This window comes from Thermobia domestica, unplaced genomic scaffold (genome assembly GCF_964235325.1).
Source record: "Thermobia domestica unplaced genomic scaffold, izTheDome1.hap1.1 HAP1_SCAFFOLD_804, whole genome shotgun sequence".
Classification (NCBI taxonomy): domain Eukaryota; kingdom Metazoa; phylum Arthropoda; class Insecta; order Zygentoma; family Lepismatidae; genus Thermobia; species Thermobia domestica.
The window spans coordinates 1-27766 of NW_027656514.1; the positions used below are offsets into that span (position 1 = coordinate 1).

The 27766-nt window shown below is 38.8% G+C and overlaps 4 non-coding genes across 4 annotated transcripts; all 4 read left to right on the top strand.

Annotated features, from left to right (window-relative positions):
* Nucleotides 1–10213: 10213 nt before the first annotated feature.
* On the top strand, nt 10214–10332 carry LOC145677350 (5S ribosomal RNA). The gene has a single exon (XR_014129782.1). It is a non-coding gene; the product is annotated as a 5S ribosomal RNA (ribosomal RNA).
* Nucleotides 10333–10509: 177 nt separating this feature from the next.
* Nucleotides 10510–10628, top strand: LOC145677349 (5S ribosomal RNA). The gene has a single exon (XR_014129781.1). It is a non-coding gene; the product is annotated as a 5S ribosomal RNA (ribosomal RNA).
* A 15621-nt stretch (nt 10629–26249) lies between these two features.
* On the top strand, nt 26250–26368 carry LOC145677351 (5S ribosomal RNA). Its single transcript, XR_014129783.1, has one exon. It is a non-coding gene; the product is annotated as a 5S ribosomal RNA (ribosomal RNA).
* A 177-nt stretch (nt 26369–26545) lies between these two features.
* LOC145677355 (5S ribosomal RNA) lies at nt 26546–26664 on the top strand. Its single transcript, XR_014129787.1, has one exon. It is a non-coding gene; the product is annotated as a 5S ribosomal RNA (ribosomal RNA).
* Nucleotides 26665–27766: the final 1102 nt, after the last annotated feature.

Genomic DNA, 27766 nt, shown 5'->3' on the forward strand with positions numbered 1-27766 from the left:
GTACAGGGTTCTTCCTTGCCTCTTCAAGGCATACACAACATCCATAGCTGTCACTGTCTTCCTCTTGGCGTGTTCTGTGTATGTAACAGCATCTCTGATTACGTTCTCCAGGAATACTTTCAATACTCCTCGGGTCTCTTCATAAATGAGACCAGAGATACGCTTCACACCACCACGGCGAGCAAGACGCCTAATAGCGGGTTTGGTGATACCCTGGATGTTGTCACGAAGAACTTTACGGTGGCGCTTGGCACCTCCTTTGCCAAGACCCTTGCCTCCTTTTCCACGTCCTGTCATTTCGATATGTTACTGCTTCGCTCACCACACACGAGAAATACAAGCCCAAGCAGCCCAAGACTCGTGGTTTTGTTCCTTCGATCATGCAGGGAAAGCACGGAGGAAAAACACAAAACGTGTCTAAGCCAATGAGAACTGTCCTTTTCGACTGACTTTATCCAATGAGAAATAGCTTGATTTAACGGTTTTGCTCTTTATATAACTTGACTTCATTCAGCGCGCAATTATTTGAAACAAGTCGTGACAGTTGCAATGGCACGTACCAAGCAGACAGCTAGGAAATCTACTGGAGGCAAAGCTCCTCGAAAGCAGCTTGCCACCAAAGCTGCAAGAAAGAGTGCTCCAGCTACCGGTGGAGTGAAAAAGCCCCATCGTTACAGGCCTGGTACTGTGGCTCTCCGAGAAATTCGTCGTTACCAGAAGAGCACTGAATTGCTCATCCGCAAGCTGCCCTTCCAACGACTCGTCCGAGAAATTGCACAAGATTTCAAGACAGATCTTCGCTTCCAAAGCTCAGCTGTCATGGCTTTACAGGAGGCAAGTGAAGCTTACCTTGTAGGGCTTTTCGAAGACACCAACTTGTGTGCTATTCACGCAAAGAGAGTCACAATCATGCCTAAGGACATTCAGCTTGCTCGCCGCATCCGTGGGGAACGTGCTTAAGTTTGAAGTTCTGGCACTGAGTTCAAAAACGGTCCTTTTTAGGACCAATACACTACTTAGAGATGCTGTTATCCTAACAAGGATCTTGTCCATACTTGTTATCTTTTTTTTTTAAATTCTCACGCCGTATGTTGCATAGTTAATACATCTACCTTCGTTTTCCTGTCGTTTCGTATATCATCCTATCTTTCAAGTATATTCTTTAGTTTTCCCCTATGTTTACCGATTGATTATCTTCGTTTTATGTGGTCAAGGGTTCGATTTTGCCATATGTTGCATAACTTAACTTCGATTCAACCACTGTTTGCCCTTCTCAACGTTATTAATCTGATAGAACTCGCAGGCGAAATATGTACTTCTTCCAAGGTAGCAAAAGTAATATTATTTTGTCAGAGGTCGCTGCTGTTGAATGCAAACGTTAAACTAAACTTTCTTTAAGTGTCTGTTTGTACTTAACATCAGTTCAATTGTACACCTACATTTCTGCTGGTGTTACTATTTTTCTTTATAGCAATATTACGAATTATAAGACGGTATCCGTGGTTATTAGCGTGTTCCCTTTTCCTAACACTTTCTCATTACACCAGTATTTCCATCATTCATTAGGCGTAATCACCCGTCTCCTTTATCATAAAAATCATAATAGTACGACGTTAAATTGAAACATAGTCTACTTCACTTTCACGAGTTGTAATAAGTTCGAACATTTCTTTCACCCCAGCCTTGAAAAGAGTTGATTTTAGTTTAGTGTCCCTTTCAGCAGCAAGGCTGTTTCAAACGTGGACCTACTTATTAACGTGCAATGCGAAACATTTGAGCTCCCACCGAGAATCGAACCCAGTCAGCCTGCAAAAGTTTTTCTAACAAATGCATTAAGTGCGTTTTCTGTACTGTTTCGCTACTTGAAGATAGGAACAAGGAAAAAGTAAGTGATCACAAATTGACATTACGTAATGTGTTCCCCATTTTTTTTCGAGTACACCATTCTTGACACCCGTGAAAGCTTTCTTTCCCCACCCTCAATTCCCCTCTGTTATAAAGCACTTACATCAAGAAGTGCTTCGGTTAAAAAGAAAACTCAAAGTCCCTTGCGTGTATACTATACATTGCTATGAATGAACATGTGATAATGATAGGAAAAGCACAATTTTACTCTTCTCAAAGTATTTGATGGCTCTAAAAAGAGCCGTTTTAAAATGTCAGATGATTTACTGACACATTTACTTCTTCTTTGGTGCAGCCTTCTTAGCACTTTTCGGTTTTGCTGTAGCCTTCTTTGGCTTCGGGGCCTTTGGCTTCTTGGGAGTTTTTGCCTTCTTCACTTTAGATGGTGATTTCTTAGGTTTGGGAGCAGCAGCCTTTTTCTTTTCACCAGTCTTCTTGGGACGTTTAGCTGCTGGCTTTTTCGCAGGCTTCTTCTCCTTTGATGCTGATCGTTTCGCCTTGGTTGAAGATCCACCTTCAGGCTTCTCCTTCAGCGATGAAGCACTAAGCTTAAACGATCCAGATGCACCTTTTCCCTTGGTCTGAACCAAAGACCCAGAAGCAACTGCACTTCTCAAGTATTTCTTGATAAATGGAGCAAGCTTCTCGGCATCCACTTTGTAGTTCTGAGAGATGTATTTCTTAATAGCTTGCAGTGAACTTCCTCCCCTTTCCTTCAAATTCTTGATGGCGTTGTTCACCATTTCTGATGTTCTTGGATGAGAAGGTGTTGTTTTTGGTTTCTTAGGCTTTGCAGACTTCTTAGGAGAAGCCTGTGCCGGGGCTGCAGGTGCTGATGCCGTATCTGCCATTGCTTTCTGCAATAAACTCAACGATACTGAAGAATGAAATTTTCGCTAGCAGGCAGCGTTGAGTTTGGTTACGGAGCGCGGACCGGATAGAAAGCACTTGCTGAGGCGGGCTGAGGTAAACAGAAGTTCGTAGTTGCCACAACGATAAGTGTGTTTCCTTCTATTTTGATAAACGATTTTTTTCAGGTATTCAATGAATGCACCAGATCCTATTCTTCCTTACTGGCTAGAAGAAACTTTATTCCACATAACTCAAAAGGCATTTGTTTTTATTCGCTTTTCTATTTTATGTTTCAGTCATTGCTAAGTCGGTCACACTACTTTTTCACCCTCCTTGTGCTTATAATTTTCATAATTTAACATGGAAATACTTATCAATAAATAATTATATTACCATGGTAATTAACTTCAATCCTTCCTGTGATTATACGCAAAGTACCATCTTCGTACTGCTTACTATAGTTCAATGAAGGGAATCTATAAAGTAACGCGTGTCGCACACATCTGCCTTGCAAACTCCCTGGCCTACTTCCAATGTATAGACTTTTATTTCAAATCCTGATTTAATTTCATAATTTTCTGTAGATTTTAACATTTTATTACCCAGCTTCTTAATACGAATGACAATCAAGCCTAAATATTTATTCCCTTTAACTTTATTTTTCTTTTTTATTTTGTGCCTTGTTTCATATTTGTTCTTACGTTAGCAATTAACGCACTTACCGTAGTTATGTATGAACAGGTTGTTTCTATATTTATTTTATTCCAAATAAATTAAATATATATACGGATTATTTTATGGTAGTTGATATTTTCTGTTGTTTCCTACGTGAATTGAGGAAACGCACGGACTTTCGCCTAATTCTTGTGCTACTTTCATATGTCTGTATCTGTCGAATGCTGTCGATCTGTCGAAATGTGTATTACTATCTGTCGATTCATCGAGTGAACTGAATTCGTTAACCATTTCACCAGGCGCGCATGCATTTTTTTTTCTTCTAAGGGATCCAAGCTTCGGGGGGCAAGGTTCCAATACTACAAGCCACTATGTCTATATACTATTATTCTGCATTCGAAAACACGATAAATATTCCACTTACTTTTTCACAAAAACATGATACAGACAGAGTACAGATGAAGTGTAAGATCAGATTTATATTGATGATACATCAATATTTTCCCTGTTAATAACTACATTTAATGAGAAAGTCTGCAAATGTATGTTCACTTAGGAACTTTTGCGAGGAGTCCGCACCCGGTGGACACCCCGTGAGTACGCCTCTGCACTTGACTATACTTCGAATTATACTGCAAACAGTTGTATTTTAGTTTCCCCGTTTAGTTCATCGATATCATTAACACAAAGAAAATAGATGTTATAGATGCGTATTCTCAGTTCTCGCTTTATATCCGGACGTCTGCAAAAATCTACTCCTTTTCTTTCTTTCACGCATCCACCAAACTAACAATGATTTGTATTATAATATTTGCGCATAAAATGTATATCTCATACCTTCCATGTTCTCAAGTATTCATAGACAAAAACGGTTATTTTCTGCGAACAAATTGTCCAAACACAGTGCAAATGTCATCTATAGATTGTCCTGGTTCCGTCTGCGTGTACATAACAATGCGTCATAATCATACATTGCACATTAAGGATATCAATTAATCTTCCCAAATTCCTAGATATGCCTGGCAAAAGTTCCGCGTGTTGTAAGGATATTACATTTGTACTACCGACAAGGTGGTATCTTCCAACATTGAAGTTCAATAAACCCCAAATGTGTCGGATATAGTATTTGATTTCTTGTCTCATTGTTTGCGTCAGAGATGTCTTCTCAAGTTAGGATTTACGATACATACAGGATGAGTTGTATATATTGTTGCTGCCAGCTCTATATTAATCCCATATTTGTAAACGAATAAAAACAGTATTCTAATTATAACAATGTGCTCACAATTAATTTTATTCTTAATTGTTATACGTATTGTTGATTAAAAATGAAAATGTTGCTAAGTGAATTTTATTAATATTTTCTGTTGCGTGATATAGGAAGTGAGTGAAATATTGGAGGAATATAGTGTGCGTAGCAGATGATGTGCAGTGGCTTTGGATCGCCTGTGATAAGGTAAGGCATTTGCTATTTTAATTAACGCATTTTATATACTGTAATCCTAATTATTTTTATGTGAATGTGCTTACTACTTGTGTATTCAGTGGGACCGATGTTTTAATATGTATGGTCAAGCAGTGTCGAGCCTGGTCAGTGTGTGGATAGGTGACCATTTTTTGTAAATCGATAACATTTAACTTTGTAAACACGGATGAAGTAGAAGTATATTTATTTTATTTTTTACCTCAAATATGTAGGACACTTCTCCTTTGTACATCAATTATTATTATTAGTTCAACTTGTTTACAAGTTAAATGAAAAGAATAGTCGTTATCGTGTGATGATTGTGCTCATTAGGCTAAAGAAGACTCGTGATAAGAAAGAAAAGAAGAACGGTGCTCAAGTTTCGTCACAGCATATTCTCAAAAATTTACAGGCAAAATTCAGTGTTCTGCATGAAAAGGCATATTTGTACGAAAAAAAAAAAAATTCTGCAGACGACAGAATTAAATAAAGTAATACACATGTATTTTAGAGTTACTGGTGTAAAATCATTACAAGTGCTTTGCCAGGTGGCCAATAAAAAGCACGAATACTATTTAAGGGAGCCAAAACAGGAGAAAGCTGGGGGCCTGAGCGATAGCAAGAATGTGCGTCCAAAGTGAACAGGAGCGAAGGCGACGCGGGTATACGTATAAGCAAGGGTAGTGGAAACCAGTTAGTTTTCGAGTTTCAATAGCACTTGTCATGCATCCATACTAGTAGCGCCCCGCTTGTAAACATTAAGTACACTATGCAAGAATACACCGCCGGTGGAAAATAGTACCTAATACAGTTATCTTTCATATATACTGACTTATTTTACAGTAGTAACCCAACACTAGTAAACGTAAAATAAAAGTGTATAACTTTATATTTAATTCTATCGCCTGGCTTAGTTTTTCACCTGTAAGATGTACTTATTTAGAGCAAGTTTCTTAACTAGCAAATTAAACCGAGAACCACAGCAACCATATATATATTCTTATGATGTACTTTTCTTTGAGTGGTGTTCTCTGTCTATTGAATAACATTTTCTCAGTTTAATGCTAGCAAAAAACAAAACAAAATCAAAGTGTTTCTATATAAATTTAGTTCACCGTGTTGTAATATCACATGGAATTGAAAAACGAATAGTCGAACCTCTGCTATCTCGATCAAACTTCTCAGGATGATATACTGACTTACCGCAGAAGTTCGACTGAATACGTTTCTCAGTTCCATGGGAGAACCTGGAGAAGCAAAAGCCTGCGCAACGGAAAATACTAAATAAACTTGTAGAGCAGGTCAAGATGTATCATCATGCCAAGTTTCATTCAGATCAGAGAAGTTTGGCTGCAGCCATTTTCATTACAAAGCACAAAATGGATGGTCCCTAACCTCGAGAATCTTCACAATTGTCGACGAGTTGAACTGCACTCATCTGATCAAAATCAAACTTAAAATGACAGTTCACTTTCAACTGTTAAATAATATGATATGCAGGCTTCTGCTTTCCTAGTTACAGTCTATCCACTGTGGTATGCATATTAGTACAAATGTGAGAGTGCATATTTATTAAAGATTTGCTTCAAAAAGCGATGAAAGACATAGGCATTGCCGCGGGCGGTGATAACAAGATGCCGGAAAACGAACAAGCAGAAAGAATATGGGCTGAAGAAGTGTAAACGACGACGCGGCGGCCCGTAAAGGTGTTGCCGTCCTATTAAATGAATAATATCAAAAGAAAGAAAAAAAAAGTAAAAAATTTCGCGCTCGTAATCAAGACAGAAAGCAACTAAAGGAAATCTTTGTTTTACGTCCCACGTTATGCCGCTTAGGCTAAAAGAGGCGCTGATTATGAGAAATGATTGAAATGGTGGTGGAATGAAGAAAGTGGGAGGAAACGGGAGAACCCCGCGGTAACCCACCGCACATAGTTTTTGTCCACCATAAAGTTAACTTGGCGGGGGCTCAAGACAGAAAGACGGTTGGAAAAACAAATAAACGATGTTGCATCCCGTAAAAATGTTCGCGACCTATGAAATCAATATTTTTTCTTAAAGAAAAAAAAGAATTAAAAAGAGAAAAAAAGGTCAAAATTTCGCGCTCGCTTCGCTCGCGATCAGCAGAGAAAAGAGGACGTGACGCACCCCTAAAAGTGTTGGCGACCGATTGAATAAATATTGTGGGTAAAAAAAAAAAAAAAAAAAAAAAAAAAGTCAAAAATTTCGCGCTCGCTTCGCTCGCGATCAGCACAGAAAGAAGGACGTGACGCGCCCCTAAAGGTGTTGGCAACCGATTCAATACATATTGTCGGTAAAAAAAAAAAAAAAAAAAAAAAAAAAAAAAAAAAACGCTCGCTTCGCTCGCGATCGACATGAAAAAGGCAACGACGTGACGCCCCGTAAAATTGTCGGCGACCTATTCAATCAATATATTCGGTTGAAAAACAAAGTCAAAAGTTTCCCAATCGCTTCCCTCCCGATCGACATAAAAAAAAAGGCAACCCCTTCACCTCTCCTTATGCATTCATCAGTAAACATACAACCATAGATCACAATACCACTCACATCACCTATCAGTTCTCCACGTCCATCAAGATCCAATCATCGCCCTGGCCCTTTATGATGATACACAACATTACATGTTATTGTGTGCATTGCCCCGCGTTACAATACATGACCAAAAAAAAGAGAAAAAGAGCTGCACTGCCTTCAGTGTAGACATGTTCGTATTCGTAGAAAATGATTTTAGGTACACGATAGTACAGTAATCTATCTTCACATGCTTCAGATGTGAACGATACCTACACATGAAGAGGGCTCCCGAGGTTTCCTTTTCCAATAGGATGGAGCTCCACCACACTTGCAGAATGACGAGAAGTTATGTTAATAAATATATCCCAGAGTGTTTCGTAACTCGCCCTTGGTCCTAATGATGAAGCGTTCTTCAGATGGCCCCGATGTCTCCACACATGATACTATGCGACTTCTTTTCACGAGGCTCTCAAAGATCACGTTTGTGTCCTAACATTCTCTGCAGATATGACACAGCTGCGATAGCGGATCACAGAAGCCTTTCCTCTCCTTACAAGAGACGTGTTCATTCGAGTATGTGAGTAATTCGACTATCGATTAAATATCTCCCGTGTCACGATAGTAGTCACTTTCAATTCTTCTAACGAAGGTAAGAAAAAATGCTATACAAACTTCCTTTCGGTATATAAAGGATTAGGGGCCCAGAGAATATTTTCTTTCAAGAGGATACATTCTTTTTCGAACACCCTGTATATAGATCCTCTAATTATAACTGCAAACAAAATGTTGATTTTGCAATTGCTTCCATGAGAGAATATTCTGTGCACTTTCTTTCTGAAGGGCCGGGCCTAAACGTTTTCCTTAATCATTAAATTTAGTAGTTATCTACAATTACATAGTTTTCCATTGTTCTCAAAATAAAGATTTTTCTCTATGAATTGTTGAATGTTGCTAGGGATATTGAAGTAATTCTTTTTAGTGTTTTTTTCTTTACAATAATGTACTGAACGCCTGCATTAAGGAAGTTCGTGTGTCCATCTTGCAAAATGTTTCGTCTTTTTTCATGCCCACTAAGGTAAATATTCATTTTGCTCTTTTCTCTGTATGCAAACCACATTTCTTAAAGGCAACATTTTCATACAAATGTAGTACTAAAAACTTCTAATTGGCAACATCTGGGCTGCGAAGAGGAAAAAGAAAGAAATCTCGTACGTATTCGCGCGCAATTCGGAATTAGCCAATGAAAAGCACAAAAGCGGCCACCATCTCTCTCTCTTTCTTATTAACGGTTTTGTACTTTCTGCAGTTCTATCAGTGCTGCTAACCTCTTACTATATCATTGAATATGTATGTTTAGATATATATATATATATATATATATATATATATATTTTTTTTTTTACAAAAAATCATACTACTACGGAATAATATTAAATGCCTTTAAACCCTCATTTCTGTTTGCACTTTCTGTTACACTACCTTCCCCGAACTTCTTTCAAGTTATTAAGTGCAGAACGGGGAGTTATACATATTTACTTGCGCTTTGACAATATCTGCACATTGTGTAATAATAGGAGACGTATAAAATAAAACTATATACTAATACGTATATATATATATATATATATATATATATATATATATATATATATACAGTACACATTCCACTATCCGAGGCTTTCCTTTTCTTTTCTTGCTGACGATAAATTACGCTTTTAGAAATGTTGTCTGAAAACAATAAGAATATGTGCAAAAAATACAATCAGAGGTAGAGGTCTTTAACAGGAAATAAGCAAGGGAGTTGAAAAATTTTTTATGCATGTAAAAAATATAGACATGAACCAACTTGTGAAATAAAAAGACCAGAAAACTACTCTTTCTAAATTATGTGTAAACTTTTTACCGAAAACGAAAGTTGCACGAAAGACTTTTTGTCCGTTTTTTGGCCTCCGGTGCTTGGGGTCCCTGATTCAATCCCAGCTCGTGCCGTGTGAACTTTGTCGTGCATAAAGACCGTGCTCATGGGTTTTCTCGGGTTTCTCCCGTTTCCTCCCACTTTCTTCATTCAGTACTCATCATCACCGTCTCCTTTAGCGTAACCGGTATAAGTATGCGACGTAAATCTAAATATTTCATTTCATTTCCCTTTTCTGCTCATACTGCTGATTATGCGCGATTATGCCAACATCCAACTCCGCGGATAATCGTGCGATTACTGTATATACAACTAATACAGATACAACTAATTATATTATCAGTTACAGTATCGGTTTTTATTTACTAATTTGCCTCACTTTATTTGCATCCCTGCAGTAAATAATTCTTATCGATAATAGTTAAAATGTATATTACATTTTAGTGCTTCACGACTGAATGATCATCTGCCTTACGTTATCTCGCAGCTGAAGAGAATGCTACACTGAAAACTACCTTGCGTTATAAAGGGTAAGTGAAACATATCTTAAAAATATCTTTCATACATTTCATTGTGTACATTAAAGAATGTAAGTTTGCCTTTTTCCTGTAATCAATACTTAATAAAGGATTTATTTTTATTTATTTATATACAATTTCATACGTGGTTCGTGATAGTAAACTCGATAGGACACAGTGGCACTATGAACATCCGAATCACTCATCATTCGAACATTCAAATATTTATTCGAATATTAGTATATTCCAAGTAATGTTAACGACGTTAATATGCTTGCCTTTATAGTTAATAATGTCAATTCTTACTTAAAACATACTTCCTTAACAGGACATTGAAGAAAAGGTAGTTGCCAACGGCCATACCATGCTGAATATACCGGTTCTCGTCCGATCACCGAAGTCAAGCAGCATCGGGCCTGGTCAGTACTTGGATGGGTGACCGCCTGGGAACACCAGGTGCTGTTGGTATACTTTTTCTAATTTTGTTTTTCACAAAGACGAATATTCTCACATCGTTCACCACGATAATTTCGTAATCATGCATTACTTAAAACAATTAGCAACGCTTTCCACGCGCTGGTCTTTTTGAGTATTCACCGACAAACCTACGTAGCTACAATAACTCACTCGAAGCCATATGCATTCGCCAACGGCCATACCATGCTGAATATACCGGTTCTCGTCCGATCACCGAAGTCAAGCAGCATCGGGCCTGGTCAGTACTTGGATGGGTGACCGCCTGGGAACACCAGGTGCTGTTGGCATCTCTTTTTCAAATTTCATTATCCTTCAAGTACGAAAATACTAGAAACATTAATTTTATAGTACTTTCAAGAGATAATTTATCAACATTATTTCATAGCGATTAATCGATATTCTAAGCGTTATACCCACTATTTCTTACACTAACAGCCTGTTTATTTGCACGGCACATTAAAATAACCTGATTTCCGATCCGTGTGCACCTACTACTATACTTAACACGGAATGTATTACCACTTTTTAAAAGTAAATTATTATGACTAAGTGTAGATCTCCGGCGAGTAAATGCCTTTCGTATACAAGCACGACACATCTCCGCTATGTGCTTTACTTTTTTACTAACAGCATATAGAAATTGGATTTCAACGTGTTTCTACATAACAGAATGAAGCAAATTTCGTGATTTAACTCTTTCGAATAATGTGTTGGTCCTGACAAGGACCGTTTGAAATGAAAAATCTTGAAGAAGATTTTTACTTAGAGCTTGTGTACTTGGTAACAGCCTTCGTACCCTCACTTACAGCGTGCTTGGCAAGTTCACCAGGCAAAAGAAGGCGCACAGCTGTTTGGATTTCCCGGCTGGTGATAGTTGACCGCTTATTGTAATGGGCCAAACGAGAAGCTTCAGCAGCAATACGCTCGAAGATGTCATTAACAAAGCTGTTCATGATACTCATAGCTTTGCTAGATATGCCAGTGTCAGGATGCACTTGCTTCAAAACTTTGTAGATGTAAATGGCATAGCTCTCCTTCCTCCTCCTCTTCTTCTTCTTATCTCCCTTGGAGATATTCTTTTGGGCTTTACCAGCCTTCTTTGCAGCCTTTCCGCTAGTTTTTGGTGGCATGATGACTCACTCGTTCAGCAAAATTAGATGTGTCCGCCGAAACAGAAACAGAAAAGTTAAAAATAAGGACGCCCCTCGGGAAAGCCCGCGCCCTGACAGAGAGTAAGGCATCAACCATCTATCTACATGCCTCTCCTCACATGCAATTAGTAGCCTAAAGCTGGTGTCGGTGGGTGTGTCTCGCGGTTTCTATCTTTAACGAAAGACATTTACACGCGTATCTGTAGTTAAAGTGTAAATAGAAAGAAAGAAGGGTAAAATAGAAGATAGGAAAGCGCGAAAGAAGATTTTATTGTGTTGATAGAGGGATAAAAAACCTGGAAACCAGGAAAAAACCCCCTTTATCGGTCATGCTGCATGCAATAGTATTTACATGGCAAAACCACTTGAGAAGGGTGGTGAAAATCCATGTAAAAGTGTCTGTATTAATAAATTAATGTTATATTTTAATTTTAATTTCTAAAACCTATCTGAATGTGTTAAGCTATCTGTGTTGTCTGTATTTGGGAGGTGTTTTGTTAGTAGGGAAGACTGTTATTTTTTAACATGCAATTTGGCCGTCTTCTTGATCCTTTGGTCGGTGCTTGTGTCGTCATCTGTCTGCAGAATTTTTTTTTTTTTATTCTGCGTTGGCTCCACTGATGCGTTGCAGAGAAGGAACGTATAGCTGCCCATTCGTTGTTAAGATCGGGTTGAAGGATTGCCGGTAGATCTTCTTTGTTGCTTCTTGAATTGCTCTGGTGAGTCGCTGGTGGTTTGCCGGTTCTATTGTGAAAGTTAAGACTGAGGTGATCCATTTGATGATTCTGTTGGTGACTATATGCATGGCGTCGTCAATAACTGTTTGCAGGATTTTAGCAATTTTTTCCTGTTCCTTGGTGGGTGGTTCTTCTTGCTTCTTCCTTTCTTCTTCTTTTTGATTGGTCAGGTCCTTATTAGGGCCATCGTCTAAATCTTGCTGTTTTGCCGTTTCTTCTTTGTGGGTAAGCTGGTCTTCTGTTAGTATTTTCATAGCTATGGTGTGGGTTTGACGTGGTCTTCTTGGGCAATTGCTATTTCCTGTTCTGTGGCCTGTTGTTCGACAGGTTGCACAAAAGTTGTTGTTAATTGGGTTATTGCAGATGTCTTCGTGCTCCTTTCCGCAACGATGGCACACTCTTCTGTTTTTGCACAAAGCTCTCTGGTGCCCATATTGATAGCATTTGTGACACGGCATCGGCCGCGGTGGTGCTCTAGATGTTTCTACTTTGTGGTGTGCCGTTCCTATGGAGATTCCGTGTGTTATCAATTTACTTATTTGAGCGGGATCTTCTGAGAACAATCTGAGTAAGGGTGCTGGTCCACTCTGGGTTTGTATCCTCACTACGTTTGTGAAATTTACTTTCAGTTTCCTTAACTCAGATTTAAAGGTATCAACATCTATGGTGACTGGTACGTTCTTGATAACACACGTAAAAATTGGTCGCTTCTGGTGTGATCTCTTGTTGCCTTCATTCTTCTTGTTTCGTGGGTCATCTTGCTTGGATGGCGAGTCTGCTTTCTTCTTGGTGCGTCTGCCTTTCACTACTGTGAACTCTTCTTCGTCAGCTGGTTCATTGACTTCATTGTCTACTTTGGGATGTGGTGACTTCTGGTCCTTGAAAGGGCCGGATGCGTCTACTCTGGGTTGTGGTGATTTCTGGTCCTTGAAAGGGCCGGATGCGTCAGATGTCGTAGCTTCTGGTGTGGCTGTTTCTGCTGTTTCTTGTCCTCTGGCTTGGATCAATAATGCTCTGTCTCCGAAGTGTTTGGCTTTAAAGATGCGCAGAAAAACATCTCGTGCTACTGGTGTGGCGAAGTCAATCCTGAACCTCTTGTAACCTCTATATGTGATGCGAACTTCTGAAGTATCCATCTTTTCAGCTATGATGTTGATGACCTCCTCGGTTGTGTAAGTGACTTCATAGAGTTTCACTTGCGGCACTGCCTCTTGTTGCGCAGTTGGAGTATCTGGCTGGTGCTGGTCCTTTCTTCTTTCTTCATTTGCTTCTCTCCTGCTGGGAGTTTCTCGTCCCTTATCGACTTCATTTAAATTACAGTACGTGTTTCAATTCGCGCCAACTGCCTTGCTTTTCATTTGATGCACTCGGGTGCACGCTTGAAGTAGTAACAAAACTGACTTGATTCATGGGAGGCCGCAATTTTTCCTCTCATCTTATTACGAAAGAATATTGAACAATGTCTGGTCGCGGCAAAGGTGGAAAAGTCAAGGGAAAGAGCAAGTCCCGCTCCAGCAGGGCTGGCCTTCAATTCCCAGTAGGCAGAATCCATCGTCTTTTGCGAAAGGGTAACTATGCCGAACGAGTTGGTGCTGGCGCTCCCGTGTATTTGGCTGCAGTCATGGAATACCTGGCAGCTGAAGTTCTTGAGTTGGCAGGCAACGCTGCTCGTGACAACAAGAAGACTAGGATTATTCCACGTCATCTGCAGTTAGCTATCCGTAACGACGAGGAATTAAACAAGTTGTTGTCTGGAGTTACAATCGCTCAGGGTGGTGTTTTGCCCAACATTCAAGCTGTACTTCTGCCCAAGAAAACTGAGAAGAAGGCATAAATGTAAGACCTATATCTCATACAAATCGGCCCTTATGAGGGCCACAAACCCCTTTATAGAGGAGATTTACGATTGAAATGAATTGTTTTCGATATACAGACTCATCAAAAGTGTCTGAGATAGTTGCTTAGTTTCATTCGAAATTCTCGCTGCTATTCGATTAATTAGTATATGTGTAGTCGTCGATCGTAATTGAAGCCCATAGGAAGTCACACTAACTTTAGAATACTCCAAACAGCGATGTGCTTAGTTCCCACTACATTATTAATTATAAGATCATTACCTTTTGTATTGTCGCTAGCTACATTTTTTTGATATTTGCGTACATCGGGCTCATATTACCCAGAGGACAGGACAGTCGAGCCCAGATTCTCAGCAATGGAAGAAAACCTCATACCACATATTCTCATGTACTTCATGCTAGACAAAGGAATTTCCAACATTCTTAAAGCACTCATGTTTCTCTCTTGCGTTGGCTTGGCTGAAATTACTCTGTTCAATATGTTCTCGACATTTATTATTGTTCATTACTATGCCCCAATGACATCATGAACAGAGCGGATCAGAAAACTTTCCTAAATTTCTTTTGCAACATAGTAATGACATTAAATGCACACTTAAGTACGATTTATTCTTTGCAAGGTCGATATTCATATTTGTGTGATATGTGTTATATGTATATGGTTTGTAATACGCAACTACTCTTATTCTCTGATCTCAGAACTCATTTGCTACTGTGCCCAACGAGCGAGCCTAGGTTTCTTGTAACTACTGCCTTTCTTTAGTAAATAATGTGAAGTATACAATGCATTAACCTACATCTCATATTTGTATTACTCTTTATTTTAGTAACCCGCTACGAAGTGTCATTAATTTACATGTAAATCACAATAGACACTACCGCAAAAGAAAGAAATCGAACCCAAGACCACGTAAACAAGATAAAGGACAAGATTCAGGTTTCTAACGCATTATTCGCCCCTCACAGCACAGTATAGAAGTTGTATAAGCCTCTATACGTACATCCTACTGTCAGAACAGAAATTCCGACTTGCGTTTCGCATCTCTCATGCTCGCTACTTCCAACAAATCGCCAATTTCCAACCAGAACCCCTTCTCCAGCATTAATACTGCTACATGATATGAATACGTATACATGAACGTACATAATGTAAAAAAAAACGTATGATTTTCTCAAATTAATCTCTCTACGTCTGTAATTTAGTGTGCATCAAAAGGCTTTAATGTAGTTACACGAATTCTTATAATCTAACAGAAAATCGCACAAAGTAAATCTTTCCCTTTATATAAATTTGTTGGCTCTGAAAAGAGCCGTTTATGCCAATTTTATATCCAAAATAGGAGGAACCCCAACTTAACCTCCGAAACCGTACAGGGTTCTTCCTTGCCTCTTCAAGGCATACACAACATCCATAGCTGTCACTGTCTTCCTCTTGGCGTGTTCTGTGTATGTAACAGCATCTCTGATTACGTTCTCCAGGAATACTTTCAATACTCCTCGGGTCTCTTCATAAATGAGACCAGAGATACGCTTCACACCACCACGGCGAGCAAGACGCCTAATAGCGGGTTTGGTGATACCCTGGATGTTGTCACGAAGAACTTTACGGTGGCGCTTGGCACCTCCTTTGCCAAGACCCTTGCCTCCTTTTCCACGTCCTGTCATTTCGATATGTTACTGCTTCGCTCACCACACACGAGAAATACAAGCCCAAGCAGCCCAAGACTCGTGGTTTTGTTCCTTCGATCATGCAGGGAAAGCACGGAGGAAAAACACAAAACGTGTCTAAGCCAATGAGAACTGTCCTTTTCGACTGACTTTATCCAATGAGAAATAGCTTGATTTAACGGTTTTGCTCTTTATATAACTTGACTTCATTCAGCGCGCAATTATTTGAAACAAGTCGTGACAGTTGCAATGGCACGTACCAAGCAGACAGCTAGGAAATCTACTGGAGGCAAAGCTCCTCGAAAGCAGCTTGCCACCAAAGCTGCAAGAAAGAGTGCTCCAGCTACCGGTGGAGTGAAAAAGCCCCATCGTTACAGGCCTGGTACTGTGGCTCTCCGAGAAATTCGTCGTTACCAGAAGAGCACTGAATTGCTCATCCGCAAGCTGCCCTTCCAACGACTCGTCCGAGAAATTGCACAAGATTTCAAGACAGATCTTCGCTTCCAAAGCTCAGCTGTCATGGCTTTACAGGAGGCAAGTGAAGCTTACCTTGTAGGGCTTTTCGAAGACACCAACTTGTGTGCTATTCACGCAAAGAGAGTCACAATCATGCCTAAGGACATTCAGCTTGCTCGCCGCATCCGTGGGGAACGTGCTTAAGTTTGAAGTTCTGGCACTGAGTTCAAAAACGGTCCTTTTTAGGACCAATACACTACTTAGAGATGCTGTTATCCTAACAAGGATCTTGTCCATACTTGTTATCTTTTTTTTTTAAATTCTCACGCCGTATGTTGCATAGTTAATACATCTACCTTCGTTTTCCTGTCGTTTCGTATATCATCCTATCTTTCAAGTATATTCTTTAGTTTTCCCCTATGTTTACCGATTGATTATCTTCGTTTTATGTGGTCAAGGGTTCGATTTTGCCATATGTTGCATAACTTAACTTCGATTCAACCACTGTTTGCCCTTCTCAACGTTATTAATCTGATAGAACTCGCAGGCGAAATATGTACTTCTTCCAAGGTAGCAAAAGTAATATTATTTTGTCAGAGGTCGCTGCTGTTGAATGCAAACGTTAAACTAAACTTTCTTTAAGTGTCTGTTTGTACTTAACATCAGTTCAATTGTACACCTACATTTCTGCTGGTGTTACTATTTTTCTTTATAGCAATATTACGAATTATAAGACGGTATCCGTGGTTATTAGCGTGTTCCCTTTTCCTAACACTTTCTCATTACACCAGTATTTCCATCATTCATTAGGCGTAATCACCCGTCTCCTTTATCATAAAAATCATAATAGTACGACGTTAAATTGAAACATAGTCTACTTCACTTTCACGAGTTGTAATAAGTTCGAACATTTCTTTCACCCCAGCCTTGAAAAGAGTTGATTTTAGTTTAGTGTCCCTTTCAGCAGCAAGGCTGTTTCAAACGTGGACCTACTTATTAACGTGCAATGCGAAACATTTGAGCTCCCACCGAGAATCGAACCCAGTCAGCCTGCAAAAGTTTTTCTAACAAATGCATTAAGTGCGTTTTCTGTACTGTTTCGCTACTTGAAGATAGGAACAAGGAAAAAGTAAGTGATCACAAATTGACATTACGTAATGTGTTCCCCATTTTTTTTCGAGTACACCATTCTTGACACCCGTGAAAGCTTTCTTTCCCCACCCTCAATTCCCCTCTGTTATAAAGCACTTACATCAAGAAGTGCTTCGGTTAAAAAGAAAACTCAAAGTCCCTTGCGTGTATACTATACATTGCTATGAATGAACATGTGATAATGATAGGAAAAGCACAATTTTACTCTTCTCAAAGTATTTGATGGCTCTAAAAAGAGCCGTTTTAAAATGTCAGATGATTTACTGACACATTTACTTCTTCTTTGGTGCAGCCTTCTTAGCACTTTTCGGTTTTGCTGTAGCCTTCTTTGGCTTCGGGGCCTTTGGCTTCTTGGGAGTTTTTGCCTTCTTCACTTTAGATGGTGATTTCTTAGGTTTGGGAGCAGCAGCCTTTTTCTTTTCACCAGTCTTCTTGGGACGTTTAGCTGCTGGCTTTTTCGCAGGCTTCTTCTCCTTTGATGCTGATCGTTTCGCCTTGGTTGAAGATCCACCTTCAGGCTTCTCCTTCAGCGATGAAGCACTAAGCTTAAACGATCCAGATGCACCTTTTCCCTTGGTCTGAACCAAAGACCCAGAAGCAACTGCACTTCTCAAGTATTTCTTGATAAATGGAGCAAGCTTCTCGGCATCCACTTTGTAGTTCTGAGAGATGTATTTCTTAATAGCTTGCAGTGAACTTCCTCCCCTTTCCTTCAAATTCTTGATGGCGTTGTTCACCATTTCTGATGTTCTTGGATGAGAAGGTGTTGTTTTTGGTTTCTTAGGCTTTGCAGACTTCTTAGGAGAAGCCTGTGCCGGGGCTGCAGGTGCTGATGCCGTATCTGCCATTGCTTTCTGCAATAAACTCAACGATACTGAAGAATGAAATTTTCGCTTTCAGACTTTCAGACTTTCAGACTTTGTCGGTTTTAAGTGCTTGAAGTACCGGGCTTTAGCCCTTGCCTTCCATGTGGATTGTGTTATTTTTGACTTTTGAGTTCAACGTTGTTTCAATGTAGGGCTGCAACTGTCGCAGGCCCTATGTTGCTTCCTTGTGGGTCTATTGGTTCATTGGGGTCTGGGCATCCGGTAGATTCTTCTTCGTGGATCTCCGGTGGCGATTGCAGTGACGTACTGGTTTTCATGTCTTCTGACTGTGTCCCAGAATCTTCTTGACTGTGTTTGTTGCACTTCGGTCAGCAGCGGGAGCTCTAAGTCTTCGTGTATTTGGGCGATTCTCGTGTCACGGCTGTGTCCCGTTATGATACGAGCTGCCCGGTTCTGGATGGTCTGCAGTTGGCGTAGGTTTCTGCGGGCTGCGTGTTCCCACGCCGGGTGGGCGTAGAGCAACATCGACCTGATGTACATTTCGTAAATGTGTCTTCTCGTCCTGTGCTCAAAGTGTGGGCTCAGCAGGATGGGAAGTAGATGGGAAGTAGATGCCGCAGAAATTTTCGCTAGCAGGCAGCGTTGAGTTTGGTTACGGAGCGCGGACCGGATAGAAAGCACTTGCTGAGGCGGGCTGAGGTAAACAGAAGTTCGTAGTTGCCACAACGATAAGTGTGTTTCCTTCTATTTTGATAAACGATTTTTTTCAGGTATTCAATGAATGCACCAGATCCTATTCTTCCTTACTGGCTAGAAGAAACTTTATTCCACATAACTCAAAAGGCATTTGTTTTTATTCGCTTTTCTATTTTATGTTTCAGTCATTGCTAAGTCGGTCACACTACTTTTTCACCCTCCTTGTGCTTATAATTTTCATAATTTAACATGGAAATACTTATCAATAAATAATTATATTACCATGGTAATTAACTTCAATCCTTCCTGTGATTATACGCAAAGTACCATCTTCGTACTGCTTACTATAGTTCAATGAAGGGAATCTATAAAGTAACGCGTGTCGCACACATCTGCCTTGCAAACTCCCTGGCCTACTTCCAATGTATAGACTTTTATTTCAAATCCTGATTTAATTTCATAATTTTCTGTAGATTTTAACATTTTATTACCCAGCTTCTTAATACGAATGACAATCAAGCCTAAATATTTATTCCCTTTAACTTTATTTTTCTTTTTTATTTTGTGCCTTGTTTCATATTTGTTCTTACGTTAGCAATTAACGCACTTACCGTAGTTATGTATGAACAGGTTGTTTCTATATTTATTTTATTCCAAATAAATTAAATATATATACGGATTATTTTATGGTAGTTGATATTTTCTGTTGTTTCCTACGTGAATTGAGGAAACGCACGGACTTTCGCCTAATTCTTGTGCTACTTTCATATGTCTGTATCTGTCGAATGCTGTCGATCTGTCGAAATGTGTATTACTATCTGTCGATTCATCGAGTGAACTGAATTCGTTAACCATTTCACCAGGCGCGCATGCATTTTTTTTTCTTCTAAGGGATCCAAGCTTCGGGGGGCAAGGTTCCAATACTACAAGCCACTATGTCTATATACTATTATTCTGCATTCGAAAACACGATAAATATTCCACTTACTTTTTCACAAAAACATGATACAGACAGAGTACAGATGAAGTGTAAGATCAGATTTATATTGATGATACATCAATATTTTCCCTGTTAATAACTACATTTAATGAGAAAGTCTGCAAATGTATGTTCACTTAGGAACTTTTGCGAGGAGTCCGCACCCGGTGGACACCCCGTGAGTACGCCTCTGCACTTGACTATACTTCGAATTATACTGCAAACAGTTGTATTTTAGTTTCCCCGTTTAGTTCATCGATATCATTAACACAAAGAAAATAGATGTTATAGATGCGTATTCTCAGTTCTCGCTTTATATCCGGACGTCTGCAAAAATCTACTCCTTTTCTTTCTTTCACGCATCCACCAAACTAACAATGATTTGTATTATAATATTTGCGCATAAAATGTATATCTCATACCTTCCATGTTCTCAAGTATTCATAGACAAAAACGGTTATTTTCTGCGAACAAATTGTCCAAACACAGTGCAAATGTCATCTATAGATTGTCCTGGTTCCGTCTGCGTGTACATAACAATGCGTCATAATCATACATTGCACATTAAGGATATCAATTAATCTTCCCAAATTCCTAGATATGCCTGGCAAAAGTTCCGCGTGTTGTAAGGATATTACATTTGTACTACCGACAAGGTGGTATCTTCCAACATTGAAGTTCAATAAACCCCAAATGTGTCGGATATAGTATTTGATTTCTTGTCTCATTGTTTGCGTCAGAGATGTCTTCTCAAGTTAGGATTTACGATACATACAGGATGAGTTGTATATATTGTTGCTGCCAGCTCTATATTAATCCCATATTTGTAAACGAATAAAAACAGTATTCTAATTATAACAATGTGCTCACAATTAATTTTATTCTTAATTGTTATACGTATTGTTGATTAAAAATGAAAATGTTGCTAAGTGAATTTTATTAATATTTTCTGTTGCGTGATATAGGAAGTGAGTGAAATATTGGAGGAATATAGTGTGCGTAGCAGATGATGTGCAGTGGCTTTGGATCGCCTGTGATAAGGTAAGGCATTTGCTATTTTAATTAACGCATTTTATATACTGTAATCCTAATTATTTTTATGTGAATGTGCTTACTACTTGTGTATTCAGTGGGACCGATGTTTTAATATGTATGGTCAAGCAGTGTCGAGCCTGGTCAGTGTGTGGATAGGTGACCATTTTTTGTAAATCGATAACATTTAACTTTGTAAACACGGATGAAGTAGAAGTATATTTATTTTATTTTTTACCTCAAATATGTAGGACACTTCTCCTTTGTACATCAATTATTATTATTAGTTCAACTTGTTTACAAGTTAAATGAAAAGAATAGTCGTTATCGTGTGATGATTGTGCTCATTAGGCTAAAGAAGACTCGTGATAAGAAAGAAAAGAAGAACGGTGCTCAAGTTTCGTCACAGCATATTCTCAAAAATTTACAGGCAAAATTCAGTGTTCTGCATGAAAAGGCATATTTGTACGAAAAAAAAAAAATTCTGCAGACGACAGAATTAAATAAAGTAATACACATGTATTTTAGAGTTACTGGTGTAAAATCATTACAAGTGCTTTGCCAGGTGGCCAATAAAAAGCACGAATACTATTTAAGGGAGCCAAAACAGGAGAAAGCTGGGGGCCTGAGCGATAGCAAGAATGTGCGTCCAAAGTGAACAGGAGCGAAGGCGACGCGGGTATACGTATAAGCAAGGGTAGTGGAAACCAGTTAGTTTTCGAGTTTCAATAGCACTTGTCATGCATCCATACTAGTAGCGCCCCGCTTGTAAACATTAAGTACACTATGCAAGAATACACCGCCGGTGGAAAATAGTACCTAATACAGTTATCTTTCATATATACTGACTTATTTTACAGTAGTAACCCAACACTAGTAAACGTAAAATAAAAGTGTATAACTTTATATTTAATTCTATCGCCTGGCTTAGTTTTTCACCTGTAAGATGTACTTATTTAGAGCAAGTTTCTTAACTAGCAAATTAAACCGAGAACCACAGCAACCATATATATATTCTTATGATGTACTTTTCTTTGAGTGGTGTTCTCTGTCTATTGAATAACATTTTCTCAGTTTAATGCTAGCAAAAAACAAAACAAAATCAAAGTGTTTCTATATAAATTTAGTTCACCGTGTTGTAATATCACATGGAATTGAAAAACGAATAGTCGAACCTCTGCTATCTCGATCAAACTTCTCAGGATGATATACTGACTTACCGCAGAAGTTCGACTGAATACGTTTCTCAGTTCCATGGGAGAACCTGGAGAAGCAAAAGCCTGCGCAACGGAAAATACTAAATAAACTTGTAGAGCAGGTCAAGATGTATCATCATGCCAAGTTTCATTCAGATCAGAGAAGTTTGGCTGCAGCCATTTTCATTACAAAGCACAAAATGGATGGTCCCTAACCTCGAGAATCTTCACAATTGTCGACGAGTTGAACTGCACTCATCTGATCAAAATCAAACTTAAAATGACAGTTCACTTTCAACTGTTAAATAATATGATATGCAGGCTTCTGCTTTCCTAGTTACAGTCTATCCACTGTGGTATGCATATTAGTACAAATGTGAGAGTGCATATTTATTAAAGATTTGCTTCAAAAAGCGATGAAAGACATAGGCATTGCCGCGGGCGGTGATAACAAGATGCCGGAAAACGAACAAGCAGAAAGAATATGGGCTGAAGAAGTGTAAACGACGACGCGGCGGCCCGTAAAGGTGTTGCCGTCCTATTAAATGAATAATATCAAAAGAAAGAAAAAAAAAGTAAAAAATTTCGCGCTCGTAATCAAGACAGAAAGCAACTAAAGGAAATCTTTGTTTTACGTCCCACGTTATGCCGCTTAGGCTAAAAGAGGCGCTGATTATGAGAAATGATTGAAATGGTGGTGGAATGAAGAAAGTGGGAGGAAACGGGAGAACCCCGCGGTAACCCACCGCACATAGTTTTTGTCCACCATAAAGTTAACTTGGCGGGGGCTCAAGACAGAAAGACGGTTGGAAAAACAAATAAACGATGTTGCATCCCGTAAAAATGTTCGCGACCTATGAAATCAATATTTTTTCTTAAAGAAAAAAAAGAATTAAAAAGAGAAAAAAAGGTCAAAATTTCGCGCTCGCTTCGCTCGCGATCAGCAGAGAAAAGAGGACGTGACGCACCCCTAAAAGTGTTGGCGACCGATTGAATAAATATTGTGGGTAAAAAAAAAAAAAAAAAAAAAAAAAAGTCAAAAATTTCGCGCTCGCTTCGCTCGCGATCAGCACAGAAAGAAGGACGTGACGCGCCCCTAAAGGTGTTGGCAACCGATTCAATACATATTGTCGGTAAAAAAAAAAAAAAAAAAAAAAAAAAAAAAAAAAAAAAAACGCTCGCTTCGCTCGCGATCGACATGAAAAAGGCAACGACGTGACGCCCCGTAAAATTGTCGGCGACCTATTCAATCAATATATTCGGTTGAAAAACAAAGTCAAAAGTTTCCCAATCGCTTCCCTCCCGATCGACATAAAAAAAAAGGCAACCCCTTCACCTCTCCTTATGCATTCATCAGTAAACATACAACCATAGATCACAATACCACTCACATCACCTATCAGTTCTCCACGTCCATCAAGATCCAATCATCGCCCTGGCCCTTTATGATGATACACAACATTACATGTTATTGTGTGCATTGCCCCGCGTTACAATACATGACCAAAAAAAAGAGAAAAAGAGCTGCACTGCCTTCAGTGTAGACATGTTCGTATTCGTAGAAAATGATTTTAGGTACACGATAGTACAGTAATCTATCTTCACATGCTTCAGATGTGAACGATACCTACACATGAAGAGGGCTCCCGAGGTTTCCTTTTCCAATAGGATGGAGCTCCACCACACTTGCAGAATGACGAGAAGTTATGTTAATAAATATATCCCAGAGTGTTTCGTAACTCGCCCTTGGTCCTAATGATGAAGCGTTCTTCAGATGGCCCCGATGTCTCCACACATGATACTATGCGACTTCTTTTCACGAGGCTCTCAAAGATCACGTTTGTGTCCTAACATTCTCTGCAGATATGACACAGCTGCGATAGCGGATCACAGAAGCCTTTCCTCTCCTTACAAGAGACGTGTTCATTCGAGTATGTGAGTAATTCGACTATCGATTAAATATCTCCCGTGTCACGATAGTAGTCACTTTCAATTCTTCTAACGAAGGTAAGAAAAAATGCTATACAAACTTCCTTTCGGTATATAAAGGATTAGGGGCCCAGAGAATATTTTCTTTCAAGAGGATACATTCTTTTTCGAACACCCTGTATATAGATCCTCTAATTATAACTGCAAACAAAATGTTGATTTTGCAATTGCTTCCATGAGAGAATATTCTGTGCACTTTCTTTCTGAAGGGCCGGGCCTAAACGTTTTCCTTAATCATTAAATTTAGTAGTTATCTACAATTACATAGTTTTCCATTGTTCTCAAAATAAAGATTTTTCTCTATGAATTGTTGAATGTTGCTAGGGATATTGAAGTAATTCTTTTTAGTGTTTTTTTCTTTACAATAATGTACTGAACGCCTGCATTAAGGAAGTTCGTGTGTCCATCTTGCAAAATGTTTCGTCTTTTTTCATGCCCACTAAGGTAAATATTCATTTTGCTCTTTTCTCTGTATGCAAACCACATTTCTTAAAGGCAACATTTTCATACAAATGTAGTACTAAAAACTTCTAATTGGCAACATCTGGGCTGCGAAGAGGAAAAAGAAAGAAATCTCGTACGTATTCGCGCGCAATTCGGAATTAGCCAATGAAAAGCACAAAAGCGGCCACCATCTCTCTCTCTTTCTTATTAACGGTTTTGTACTTTCTGCAGTTCTATCAGTGCTGCTAACCTCTTACTATATCATTGAATATGTATGTTTAGATATATATATATATATATATATATATATATATATATATATATATTTTTTTTTTTTTACAAAAAATCATACTACTACGGAATAATATTAAATGCCTTTAAACCCTCATTTCTGTTTGCACTTTCTGTTACACTACCTTCCCCGAACTTCTTTCAAGTTATTAAGTGCAGAACGGGGAGTTATACATATTTACTTGCGCTTTGACAATATCTGCACATTGTGTAATAATAGGAGACGTATAAAATAAAACTATATACTAATACGTATATATATATATATATATATATATATATATATATATATATATATATATATACAGTACACATTCCACTATCCGAGGCTTTCCTTTTCTTTTCTTGCTGACGATAAATTACGCTTTTAGAAATGTTGTCTGAAAACAATAAGAATATGTGCAAAAAATACAATCAGAGGTAGAGGTCTTTAACAGGAAATAAGCAAGGGAGTTGAAAAATTTTTTATGCATGTAAAAAATATAGACATGAACCAACTTGTGAAATAAAAAGACCAGAAAACTACTCTTTCTAAATTATGTGTAAACTTTTTACCGAAAACGAAAGTTGCACGAAAGACTTTTTGTCCGTTTTTTGGCCTCCGGTGCTTGGGGTCCCTGATTCAATCCCAGCTCGTGCCGTGTGAACTTTGTCGTGCATAAAGACCGTGCTCATGGGTTTTCTCGGGTTTCTCCCGTTTCCTCCCACTTTCTTCATTCAGTACTCATCATCACCGTCTCCTTTAGCGTAACCGGTATAAGTATGCGACGTAAATCTAAATATTTCATTTCATTTCCCTTTTCTGCTCATACTGCTGATTATGCGCGATTATGCCAACATCCAACTCCGCGGATAATCGTGCGATTACTGTATATACAACTAATACAGATACAACTAATTATATTATCAGTTACAGTATCGGTTTTTATTTACTAATTTGCCTCACTTTATTTGCATCCCTGCAGTAAATAATTCTTATCGATAATAGTTAAAATGTATATTACATTTTAGTGCTTCACGACTGAATGATCATCTGCCTTACGTTATCTCGCAGCTGAAGAGAATGCTACACTGAAAACTACCTTGCGTTATAAAGGGTAAGTGAAACATATCTTAAAAATATCTTTCATACATTTCATTGTGTACATTAAAGAATGTAAGTTTGCCTTTTTCCTGTAATCAATACTTAATAAAGGATTTATTTTTATTTATTTATATACAATTTCATACGTGGTTCGTGATAGTAAACTCGATAGGACACAGTGGCACTATGAACATCCGAATCACTCATCATTCGAACATTCAAATATTTATTCGAATATTAGTATATTCCAAGTAATGTTAACGACGTTAATATGCTTGCCTTTATAGTTAATAATGTCAATTCTTACTTAAAACATACTTCCTTAACAGGACATTGAAGAAAAGGTAGTTGCCAACGGCCATACCATGCTGAATATACCGGTTCTCGTCCGATCACCGAAGTCAAGCAGCATCGGGCCTGGTCAGTACTTGGATGGGTGACCGCCTGGGAACACCAGGTGCTGTTGGTATACTTTTTCTAATTTTGTTTTTCACAAAGACGAATATTCTCACATCGTTCACCACGATAATTTCGTAATCATGCATTACTTAAAACAATTAGCAACGCTTTCCACGCGCTGGTCTTTTTGAGTATTCACCGACAAACCTACGTAGCTACAATAACTCACTCGAAGCCATATGCATTCGCCAACGGCCATACCATGCTGAATATACCGGTTCTCGTCCGATCACCGAAGTCAAGCAGCATCGGGCCTGGTCAGTACTTGGATGGGTGACCGCCTGGGAACACCAGGTGCTGTTGGCATCTCTTTTTCAAATTTCATTATCCTTCAAGTACGAAAATACTAGAAACATTAATTTTATAGTACTTTCAAGAGATAATTTATCAACATTATTTCATAGCGATTAATCGATATTCTAAGCGTTATACCCACTATTTCTTACACTAACAGCCTGTTTATTTGCACGGCACATTAAAATAACCTGATTTCCGATCCGTGTGCACCTACTACTATACTTAACACGGAATGTATTACCACTTTTTAAAAGTAAATTATTATGACTAAGTGTAGATCTCCGGCGAGTAAATGCCTTTCGTATACAAGCACGACACATCTCCGCTATGTGCTTTACTTTTTTACTAACAGCATATAGAAATTGGATTTCAACGTGTTTCTACATAACAGAATGAAGCAAATTTCGTGATTTAACTCTTTCGAATAATGTGTTGGTCCTGACAAGGACCGTTTGAAATGAAAAATCTTGAAGAAGATTTTTACTTAGAGCTTGTGTACTTGGTAACAGCCTTCGTACCCTCACTTACAGCGTGCTTGGCAAGTTCACCAGGCAAAAGAAGGCGCACAGCTGTTTGGATTTCCCGGCTGGTGATAGTTGACCGCTTATTGTAATGGGCCAAACGAGAAGCTTCAGCAGCAATACGCTCGAAGATGTCATTAACAAAGCTGTTCATGATACTCATAGCTTTGCTAGATATGCCAGTGTCAGGATGCACTTGCTTCAAAACTTTGTAGATGTAAATGGCATAGCTCTCCTTCCTCCTCCTCTTCTTCTTCTTATCTCCCTTGGAGATATTCTTTTGGGCTTTACCAGCCTTCTTTGCAGCCTTTCCGCTAGTTTTTGGTGGCATGATGACTCACTCGTTCAGCAAAATTAGATGTGTCCGCCGATTTATCGACTTCATTTAAATTACAGTACGTGTTTCAATTCGCGCCAACTGCCTTGCTTTTCATTTGATGCACTCGGGTGCACGCTTGAAGTAGTAACAAAACTGACTTGATTCATCTGGCTTCCAGGTTTGACAGATCTGGCAATTTTTCCGATCTAGGCTCTGATCTGGGTATCTGAGGACACGAGATGTTGGAGCTGACGTCGGCTACCTTCTTAAG